At 37.9% G+C, this 11,234-nt stretch overlaps 1 pseudogene; it reads left to right on the top strand.

Moving 5' to 3' along the window:
• Window positions 1–7,230: 7,230 nt before the first annotated feature.
• LOC114097746 (actin-related protein 2/3 complex subunit 5 pseudogene) lies at window positions 7,231–7,878 on the top strand (annotated as a pseudogene).
• The last annotated feature ends 3,356 nt before the right edge of the window (window positions 7,879–11,234 follow it).

Genomic DNA, 11,234 nt, shown 5'->3' with positions numbered 1-11,234 from the left:
CTGCTGCCTGCTTGCCTGCCTGCCTCACTGTGAGCTGCCTCCCACACTGCGTGTTTTCCCCTCCTCACCCTTACACCCTTTACTCTAGTCTTGCTTCTGGCTGTTCATTCATCTTGGTGCAAAAGAAGGCCAGAAATGAGGATTACCCTGACACCCTAACTGCCCGTCAGCCATTTTCCTGACCACCATGTGATATGTTTAGTGAGACTTAGCATGCGTGAATAAAGTGTATGCAGGAGGAAATTGCCTTGTCTTCCCAATTAGTAGAAATTTGGAGCCATAAAACTTGTTTTTTTCCATGTTGCTTACATCCTTAACACTATCCTCTTAAGAAGTCATCTACATGCTAACAGCTTGCTCAGTCCTGATATATGTATACTGGGCAGGCCAAACAATAGTGGACTTATACATACCATAGCAACTGACTGAAGGCCAAGGAATACTAAAGAAATAATATCTTACAATTTTTAATGATTTATATATGTTGACGTGTTTTTTTCCTCACAACTCTTGAGATATATCCTGTTATTACTCCCATTTTACGGATAGGTTAACTTTGCTGAAAGTAACAAGGCCCAACAAATGGTGGAACCGAGATCCAAACCCACATATTTTGGCTCCAGCAGATACAGTTGAATAGTCAGCCCCTCTCTATCAACAAGATACAAATAGGAAGATGCTCAAAGATGAGGGAACTATAGCGTAAATCTGATACCTTGGCTTTACAAAGGTTAGACTCGTGACAATCCCCCCTCCTTTGGGAAACAAACTGAGCAGCTGGTCTCTATATGAGTTCATGTCCTTAGCCTTCAGCTGCAGGCACCATATGGCAATGCTGTTTTTTTGAGGTTGACTTCTATGCCTCATCTCTTCTGTGAGAATTTTCCATTTGTTTGGTATTTACCATCTTTCAGGGTTGACTTGAGACCTTGTCCTATGTCACTGAAGAAATAAACTCATCGTTATCTATAGATTTCAGAAGAAAATGGAAATCAGTTCTAATCAACAGGCAATTCCAGATTAGAATTAACCAAAGTCATTACCTAATGCTCCACCTTAACCTTTTTCCTTATTAATCTTGGAGTTCGAGACTGGAACCAGAAGCCTGTAACTAGATCAAAACATCTCTGTAGGTTTGGAGTTCCTTAAGGGTCCATTATTGATGTTCACCCTGGCCTGATGGTTGCTACATATTGTCTATTTTTTCCATTATCAGGTGTCCTGGCCATTTTGTGTACCATGATGAAAAGCACAAGAAGACAACTTTTCCTATGAATGAAAGTGTGAAACCTATCATTAGGCTAAACAAAAATCAACCATGGAAGTACAGGCTTGGAGAAGAAGGGTTGGCTTCGTGTTTATGTTGGGGTAGGAAGCAGTATTCCTAACTATGTATCCAAACATCTAATGGTGTAACTTGGCTGCTCATAAATTAATTTAGCTTTAGTCTGCCTTAATACAATTTTAGTCTTCAGAACAAGGAAAGTAGTAACTTCTGTACAGCACACAAGTGAAAATACTGCCAGAGGAGGGTTTGCTATGCAGTGTGCCCAGTTGAAAGAATTGGGAAATGTTTTAAGAAGAGACTTGAGTTGGTCATGTTAGCTGCCTTCAGATTGTGATGATTTGTAGGGTTTCAGAAGGCAGAAATTAAAATCTTTTGAGTAGATTGATAATAGAGTTTAGTTTTCTAGACAAGGGATACTACAAAACAGATTTATTTTTTTTTCTTTTTGTGGATCTGGGGATTGAACCCAGGGAAGCACTGTACACTGAGCTACAAGTACCCCAGCCAACAAATGATCTTTAAAACACAATGGTCAAGGACAGAGATTCTAACAATAATCTTGTGGAAGAACACTACATCACCATGTCGTTTTTCTTTTAGTATCTATCTAAAGTCTGCTCAAACTTCTCTCCCTCCACCTGTTTCCTTAAATGTTGGTATATTGTTGGGTGTCAATAGTTGGCATTGCACTCTGCTCATTCATCCTAGGCAATTTCACATATTTACCTATTGGTTCCTACTTATTTGCTAATAATATCTAAACCTTAGCTCCTTTCCCAGAATTTCCAACTAGACATCTCCACTTGAATGTCCCACAGGTGCCTTCTGCTCAACAGATCAAAACCAACTAATTCTCTTTCCATTCTGCACTCTACTCCCCACCTCCCTCAAACACAACATTCTTCTGAACTTTTCATCTTGTTTGTTGGCACCATTAACTATGATAGCCTACTTCTCCCTCATCCCACACCCAGTGTATCTCCAGTTGCTGCCAATTTGGTGTTCTAATCACTTTTTGAAGGCTACCTCCATCACAGTTCTGTTGCACATTCTCCTCATCTCTGGACAGTTTTCCTGCCCACAGTCTTGTCCCTGACCACAAACCCTTACTTAATAAAATGTCTGAATTATTATTAATTTTTGGTGTCAGGGACTCAACCTAGAGCCTCAAGCATAGTAAGCTTGTACTCTACTACTGAGCTACATTCCCAGTCAATAGAGTATTTACAAATAATAGATTTGATGAGCTTTCTGTATTTAATATTTATTAACCAAAGGCTTATCTACAAGGTTATAAATTCAAGCTCCCTGAAAGGGTTAGGAAGTCTGAAGCTGGGTACAGTGGCTCTTGCCTCTATTCCAAGCAGGTCCAGAGGCTGAGGCAGGGTGATCACAAACGCACGATTGCCTCAGTGATTTAGCAAAAACCCTCAGCAAATTAGACCCTATCTCAAAATGAAAAAAAGGACTGGGGACATAGCTCAGTGGTAAAGCGCCCCTTCCCCACTGCTCAGCTGTGCTGCTCACTTGCTCCACATGCATATACTTATTTTCATGCCTGCACAGTGCAGCATCTCAGCTATGGCATCCCCCACCCTACCCCTCCAGTGCTGAGGATCAAACCGAGGTCCTCATGCATGCTAGGCAAGTACTCTGCCACTGAGCTACATCCCCAGCCTCTCACTTTTTTTTTTTTTTTTATACTTGGGATTGAACCCAGGGGCACTCTACCACTGAGTTACATCCCCAGCCCTTTCTGTACTTTAAGACAGGGTCTTGATAATTTGATGAGAATTTCACTAAATTGCTGAGGTTGGCCTCAAACCTGTGATCCTCCTGCCTCAGTATCCTGAGTTGCTGAGATGATAGGCATGTAACACTGCACCTGGCCCCTTTACTTTTTTTTTTTTTTTTTTTTTTTTGGTGTATGTGTGTCTGTGTGTGTGAGAGATGCTGAGAATTGAACCCAGGGCCTTATGCATGCGAGGCAAGCACTGTACCAACTAAACTATGTCCCCAACCTGGCCCTTTACATTTAAGATATCTTCAGGTCACACTATATCAACAAACCTGCCCTGATATTCCATATCATACCCATTCCCATATCAGTCCTGCTCTTCTAGTGTTCCTATGGTATCTTAGGCATACTTCTTTCCACCTATTACATAGAATTTTCATATGTTCTCTGTATGTATATGTATCCATAACTTTAAATGTTCATTCTTGAAGGCAGAGACTGTCAATTCACCTGAATATTCCCAAAATCTACCACAGTGCCTGACACATAATAAATGCTCAATAAATGGATATTGGACTAAAGTGCACTGTAATAACTAGTTCCAACTTTTGAAGCAGACAATATAAATAGAGTTTGGTGGTGGGTTTATCTGTTGAAGGTAAATATTTTGTTATTGTTCCAGAGTTGATAATAGCTAAATTAAAATAATCCACAGATAGACTTGTGAGTTCTTTGTTTCTGCATTAGGTTAAAGGCAATGAAAATTATCTAGATCTGGAGAATTATATTTGCTGGTTTTGGAGCTAAAGATTTTCTGAGTTTAAAGTAAGATTGCCCAATTAGCTTGAACCATTATGACTGCATCAAAATATTATATTATTTGGAAAATAATTTTGGCTAAAATATTTAGACTCAGATATTTTAATCATTCAATCTAGTCATGTCTGGGCATTGTGGTGCAAGTCTGTAATCCCAGCAACTTGGGAGGCTGAAGCAGGAAGATCACAAGTTCACATCTAGCCTTAGCAACTTAAATGAGACCCTAAGCAATTCAGTGAGACCCTGTCTCTAAATAAAATTCAAAAAAGGACTGGGGATATGGCTCAGTGGTTAAATGTCCCTTGGTTCACTCCCCACCACAAAAAAAAATAACAATAATCATATGTAGTAGGACTTACTTTAAAAAATTGAGCTGCAGGTTAGGATTGTGGCTTATTGGTAGAGTGCTTGCCTAGCATGCCTGAGGTACTGGGTTCAATCTTCAGCACCACACAGAAATAAAATAAAGATATTGTGTCCACCTAAAATTAAAAACTAAATATTAAAAAATTGAGCTGCTACTCAGTAGAAATAAGATTAAAGAAGTTGATTGTTTTGTTGTTTGCAATGCTCAGTGGTACAGTGCTTTCCTAGTTCATGTGAGGTACTGGGTTTAATCTTCAGCACCATATAAAAAATAAATAAAGGTATTGTGTCCATCTACAACTAAAAAATATATATAAAAGCTGGGTGCAGTGGCACACATCCAGCAACTCAGGAGGCTGAGGTAGGAGGATTTTAAGTTCAAGGCCAGGCTCAGCAACTAAACAAAGCCCTAAATTACTTAGCAAGATCCTACCTCAAAATAAAAAGGTCTGGAATTGTAGCTCAGTGATAAAGTATCCCTGGGTTCAATCTCCAGTACCAAAAACAAGCAAACAAACAAAACCAAAGAGACTGACAAATACTAAATGTGATCTTGAATTGGATGCTAGGTGGAGGGAAAAGAGCTGCTACAAAGGACACTACTGAGACAGTTGGTAAAATCTGAATATGTATATCATACAAAAGAGTATGTTGAGCTTTATAGCTCATTGCTAAAGCCCTTGCCTAGCATATATGAAGCCCTGGAATCAATCACCACAATACTTGCACACACAGATTGTATCCAGGTCAAATTTCATTAATTTAATAATTGTGGTATAGTTATATGAGTGGATATCCTTATGTTTAGGATACTGAAGAATTTATATGTACAGTTCTCTGTAAATTTTATCAAATAGTTTAAATTAATAATATATGGGGTGTGTGTGTACATGTGTATATGTGTAGAAAGATAGAAAATGATAAAGCAAATATAACTACTGGTTGTGAAGGAATACATAGATAAATATAACTAGAAGTTTCCTATTCATTGGATAAATACATGTGATATATTTAGATAACTAAATAGAATGAACAAACTAGAAGTAGACACAAAATAGGTGAATTTTATAAACAAAATACTAAGCAAAAGAATAAATACAAAATGATATATATGATTCCATTTATATAAAATGAAGTTATACTGGTAGAAGGCAAGTTAGTGGCCACCGTTGGATGTGGAGGGAAATGAGTGAAGGGGTCTTCTGGAATTCAGTAATCTTTTTTTTTTTTTTTTTCTTTTTCTTTTTTTGTGCTGGGTATCCAATCTAGGGCCTTGCAAATGCTGGGCAAGTGCTTTACCACTAGAAGAGCAGACACATAAATGAGAAATAGAAAAGGATCAATCATTATCAACACAGAAAACCCATCAAATCATAAAGATGAATAAGAGAGGAAGAACTGAACAAAGACTATTCAACTAGAAGCAAATCAACAAAATGATAGGCACAAGTCCACACCTTTCGTTAATAACTCTGAATATAAATGGCCTTAATTATTCATTTAAAAGACACAGACTGGCCAGACATGGAGGCACATGTCTCTAATCCCAGTTACTCAGGATGCTGAGGCAGGAGGATCACAAATTCGAAGACAACCTGGACAATTTAGAACTTGTCTAAAAATAAATGTTTTTAAGACTTAAACTGGCTGAATTAAAAACAAGACTCAAAAATATGCTGCCTACATGAAACTCATCTCACCAATAAAGATAAGTGAAAATAAGTGAAAGGATAGGGTCTAAGCAAATGGAATCTTAAAAACAATCAGGAATAGCTATATTTATAGGTAAGACAAAAGCAGTATGAAGAGAAAAAGATGGTCACTATATAAGAGTCAAGGGATCCAGGCTGGGGTTGTGGCTCAGTGGTAGCATGCTTGCCTAGCATGCATGACGTACCAGGTTTGATTCTCAACACCACATACAAATAAATAAAGGTCCATCAACAACTAAAAAAAAAAAAATCAGGGCTGGGGATATAGCTCAGTTTATAGAGTGCTTGCCTTTCATGCACAGAGCCCTGGGTTCAATCCCCAGCACCACAAAAAAAAAAAAAAAAAAAAAAAAAAACTAATTTTGGGGCTGGGGATGTGGCTCAAGAGGTAGCGCGCTCGCCTCACATGCGAGCCGCCCAGGTTCAATCCTCAGCACCACGTACAAAGATGTTGTGTCCGCCGAAAATTAAAAATAAATAAATAAATACTAAAATTCTCTCTCTCTCCCCCACTCTCTCTTAAAAAAAAAAAATCAAGGGATCAATTCATCAAGAAAATATAATGATTATAAATCTATATGCACCTAATAACAGAGCACCCAATTTTATAAAACAAACATCATTTAGACCTAAGAGGAAAAGATAGGCTCCAATACAGTAATAGTGGGGATTCAGTACCCCACTATCACCAATGGATCATACAGACCCAAAAAGAAAAATCAACAAACTCAAAGTACACTATAGTTCAGTCTTTTTTTTTTTTTCTTGTGGTGCTGAGGATTGAACCCTGTGCCCCGCGCATGCCAGGCGATCGCGTTACCGCTTGAGCCACATCCCCAGCTATAGTTCAGTCTTAATAAACATCTCCAGAGCACTCCATCCAACAGCTCCAGAATACAAATTCATCAGCAAATGGAACTTTCTCTGATATAGACCATATATTAGGCCATGAAACAAGTCAACAAATTAAAAAATATTGAAATCATATCTTGTATCTTTTCTAATCACAGTGGAATGAAATTAGAAACCACTGCAAGAGAAACTTTAGAAATTATACAAATAAGTGGAGACTGAACAACATACTTTTGAATGAACATTAGGTTATTGATGAAATCAGAAGGAAATTTAAAAATCCCTTAAAGCATGTGAAAATGGAAACAACATATCAAAACCTGTGAGATACAGCAATAGCAACAATTGAGAGGGAAGTTTTTAGTGATGAGTGCCTACAATTTTTAAAAAATTGAAAGATTTAAAATAACCTAATGGAGTGGATTTCTGCCGGGCTGGGCTTGCTGATCTAGAGGCAGCAGCGAAAGGAGGCCTTGGCCACGGGTCTGGATCCGGGATGTCGAAGAACACGGTGTCGTCGGCCCGCTTCCGGAAGGTGGACGTGGATGAGTACGACGAGAACAAGTTCGTGGACGAGGAAGACGGGGGCGACGGGCAGGCCCGGCCCGACGAGGGCGATGTGGACTCCTGCCTGCGGCAAGGAAACATGACAGCTGCTCTCCAGGCAGCTCTGAAAAATCCCCCTATCAACACCAAGAGTCAGGCGGTGAAGGATCGGGCAGGCAGCATTGTCTTGAAGGTGCTCGTCTCTTTTAAAGCTAATGATATCGAAAAGGCTGTTCAATCTCTGGACAAGAATGGTGTGGATCTCCTAATGAAGTATATTTATAAGGGCTTTGAGAGCCCATCTGACAATAGCAGTGCTATGTTACTACAGTGGCATGAAAAGGCACTCGCTGCTGGAGGAGTAGGGTCCATTGTTCGAGTCCTGACTGCAAGGAAAACGGTGTAGTCCAGCAGGAACTGGATCCACAACAGGAGTGGGAGTTGCTGGTACAAAGACCAAAACAACCAAATGCCACGGCTGCCCTGTGGGTAGCATCTGTTTTTCTCAGCTTTGCCTTCTTGCTTCCTTTTTCATATCTATAAAGAAGAAAATTACATGCCAGTTTTCCTTTCATGAAAATTGGGATAATGTGGAGGAAATTTGGTTTCAGCAGGATTGTTTCATCCTCTGGTAACCATTTCAATGATGTTTATACCAGTCTGTGCAGAGTATCATGTACATTCAAATTTAATTGTGCAATCTTAAACCCCTATCAGCTGGTTACTGTGTTGTTGGTTTGTTCGCCCCCCCCCCACCACCACCCCGACTAATACGAGGGATCTGATCAGAATTTGAGGCCAGTTTCCTAACTCATTGCTAGTCAGGAAGTGATCTTTATTAAATATATATATATATATATATTTTAGAAACTGGCAGCTATTAACATTGCAAAACTGAACCATACTTCCCTTATTTAAGCAAAATGTGTTTCTGGAACAAGTGGTGGGTGAAAACCATTACTAATTTCCAATTTTATTTCTCCTTGTCTCCAGATTATGCTGTGAGTTTTAAGAACGCTACTTCCTTTCAACATTCAGTTATCATGGCCTCTTGATTTCTTTGTGGTCACCCAGGGTCCTGAACAAGGAGTCTTGTTCTATACAGGTGTATCTATAAAATATCAGAGCCTGTTTGGCTTGATATTAAAGCTTTGGTGTGTCAATAATGTGGCTCCCTTTGGGGAAACTACTCCAAATCAGAAAGGATGAAGAAACTATGATGTAGTTCAAATTCTGGGCAGTCTCTGAATGAAATACTATTTCTTTAGAAAAATAGTAGCTGCCTTAGACATTATGATGACATGTATGAATATTTATTATACCATTTAGTATGCCCTATAAATGTCCTCAGTGTTCTTCAGGGTAATTGGGATCTCAAAAGATTTGGTTCAGATCCAAACAAATAACATATTCTGTGTTCAGCTCAGTATTTCTTAAAAAAAAGTCACACAGCAAAAAATTGTTTACTTTGTTGGACAAACCAAATCGGTTCTCAAAAAGTGGCCGGTGCTTATAAAAAGCTATTATTTCAGAGTAGCTCCAAAAAAACCACCTGAAAGCATATGACCAAGAGGGAAATTAGCCTGTGTTTAGTATTTACATTGGCTACCAGTTTCATAATCACTGACTTATATGAAAACTGGTGCAGAAATTCTATAAACTCTGCTGTTTTTGATACCTGCTTTTTGTTTTGTTTTGTAAAAATGATAAAACTTCAGAAAATAAAATGTCAGTGTTGAATAAAAAAATAAAATAACCTAATGATGCATTTCAATGTCTTGGAAAACAAACCATAACCAAAATTAGTAAAGAAAAAAGGTCAGAGCAGAAATAAGTAGAAGAGCTTAAAAGAACAATACAAAGGATCGATGAAACAAAGAGCTTGTTCTTTGAAAAAATACACAAAGTTGACAAACCTTTAGTTAGACTAATGAGAGAGATAAAAAGCAGATGGCTGGGGATGTGTCTCAGTGGTCTAGTGCCCCTGAGTTAAATCCACAGTACCAAATATATATATATATACATATGTATATGTATATGTATATGTGTGTGTACACACTTTAAAATATATATTTTATACAATTGTATAAAAATATTTTTTAAGAAGCAGAGGTTACAAACATTACTACAGAAAGTCAAAGAATCATTAGGGAATATTTTGAAAAACTACATGATAAAAAATTAGATGATCTAGAAGAAACAGACAAATTCTGGACACATTTGACCTTCAAAAATTGAACCAAGAAGATATTAAAAAATGGAATAGACCAATAACAATAAGAATCAATCAGTAATAAGTGTCTCCCACCAAAGAAAAGCCAAAGAACAGATGGCTTTACTGCTGAATTTTACCAAACTTCTTATTTTGAGGGTGGTACTAAGGATTGAGCCCAGGGGTGATCTACCAATGAGCTATATCTCCAAGCCTTTTAATTTTTTGAGACAGCACCCAATGAAATTTCCCAGGCTAGCCTCAAATCTGTGATCCTCCTGCCTCAGCCTCCTTTGTCACTTGGGATTACAGGCATGAGGCACTGCACCAAACTTGAATTTTATCTAAGTCTTAATGAAAAACTAACAACAATGCTTCTCCACAGGGCTGAAAGGGAGGGAACGCTTCCAAACTCATTTTGTGAGGTAAGCATTACCCTGTTATCAAAACCCGAGAAGGACACAATGAAAAAAGAAAATAGACCAATATATTTTATTAAGATCAATGGAAAAGTTCTAAATGAAATACTTACAAATCAAATTCAACAGAACAGCAAAAGATCATGCTACCATGATCAAGTTGGTTTCATTTCAGGGATGAAAGAATTGCTCAACATATACAAATCAATAAACATAACACAGCACATAAAGAGGATCAAGGAAAAATTATATAATCACTGCAACAGATACAGAAAAGCATTTGATAAAATTCACCATTCCTTTCATGATAAAATACCTGAACAAATTAGGCATAAAGGATCATACCTCAACATATGACAAACCCATAGTCAACATCATGTTGGATGGGGGAAAACTGAAAGCATTTCCTCTAAGATCAGGAACAAGACAAGCCCCTCCACTTTCACAGCTGATTCAATATAGTACTAGGGATTTTAGCCAGAACAATTAGATAAGAGAGAGAAAAATAAGAGGCATACAAATAGGAAAGGAAAATGTTTAATGTTCCCTGTTTGCAGATGATATGATTCTACACAAAAAAAAAACAAAGAATCCAGTGAAAATACTGTTAGAACTGATAAATATCTATGGTAAAGTAACAAGACACAAAACCAACATACAAAAATCAGAAACTTTCTATACAGTAAAATTAATTGGCTTATAAATCATGAAAACAATCCCTATAGCATAATCATAAATAAATAAAATACCCAGAATAAACTTAAATGAGGAAGTGAAAGAATTCTATGATGAAAATTACAAAATGCTGAAGAAAGAATTTGACTTCCCATGTTCACGGATTGAAAGAATTAATATTGTTAAAATGTCCATACTACATGTTATGGTTTGGATATGAGGTCCCCAAAAACTCCTGTGTTAACATAGGGTGCAAAATGATTAGGTTATGAGAGCCATAAACTAATCCATGGATTAATTCATTTGATGGAGTAATAATTTGAATGTATTATTGAGTGGGAACTGTAGGCAGATGGGGCATGGCTGAAGGAAGTGGGTCACTGGGGATGTGGTTTGAGGATTATGTATTTTGTCCTTGGCTCTTGTTCTTGTTCTCTTCTCTCCTCTTCTCTCTCTCTCTCTCTCTCTCTCTCTCTCTCTCTCTCTCCTTCCCGGCTACCATGATATGAAGACTTTCCTTTCCACAGCCCTTCTGCCACAATGCTCAACCTAACCTGGAGCCCAGAGCAATGGGGTCTGAGGACCATGGAATGATCTCTGAAACCAT

The sequence above is a fragment of the Marmota flaviventris genome, chromosome 11 (assembly GCF_047511675.1).
Source record: "Marmota flaviventris isolate mMarFla1 chromosome 11, mMarFla1.hap1, whole genome shotgun sequence".
NCBI lineage: Eukaryota > Metazoa > Chordata > Mammalia > Rodentia > Sciuridae > Marmota > Marmota flaviventris.
This window is presented reverse-complemented; position numbering and strand designations above follow the sequence as displayed.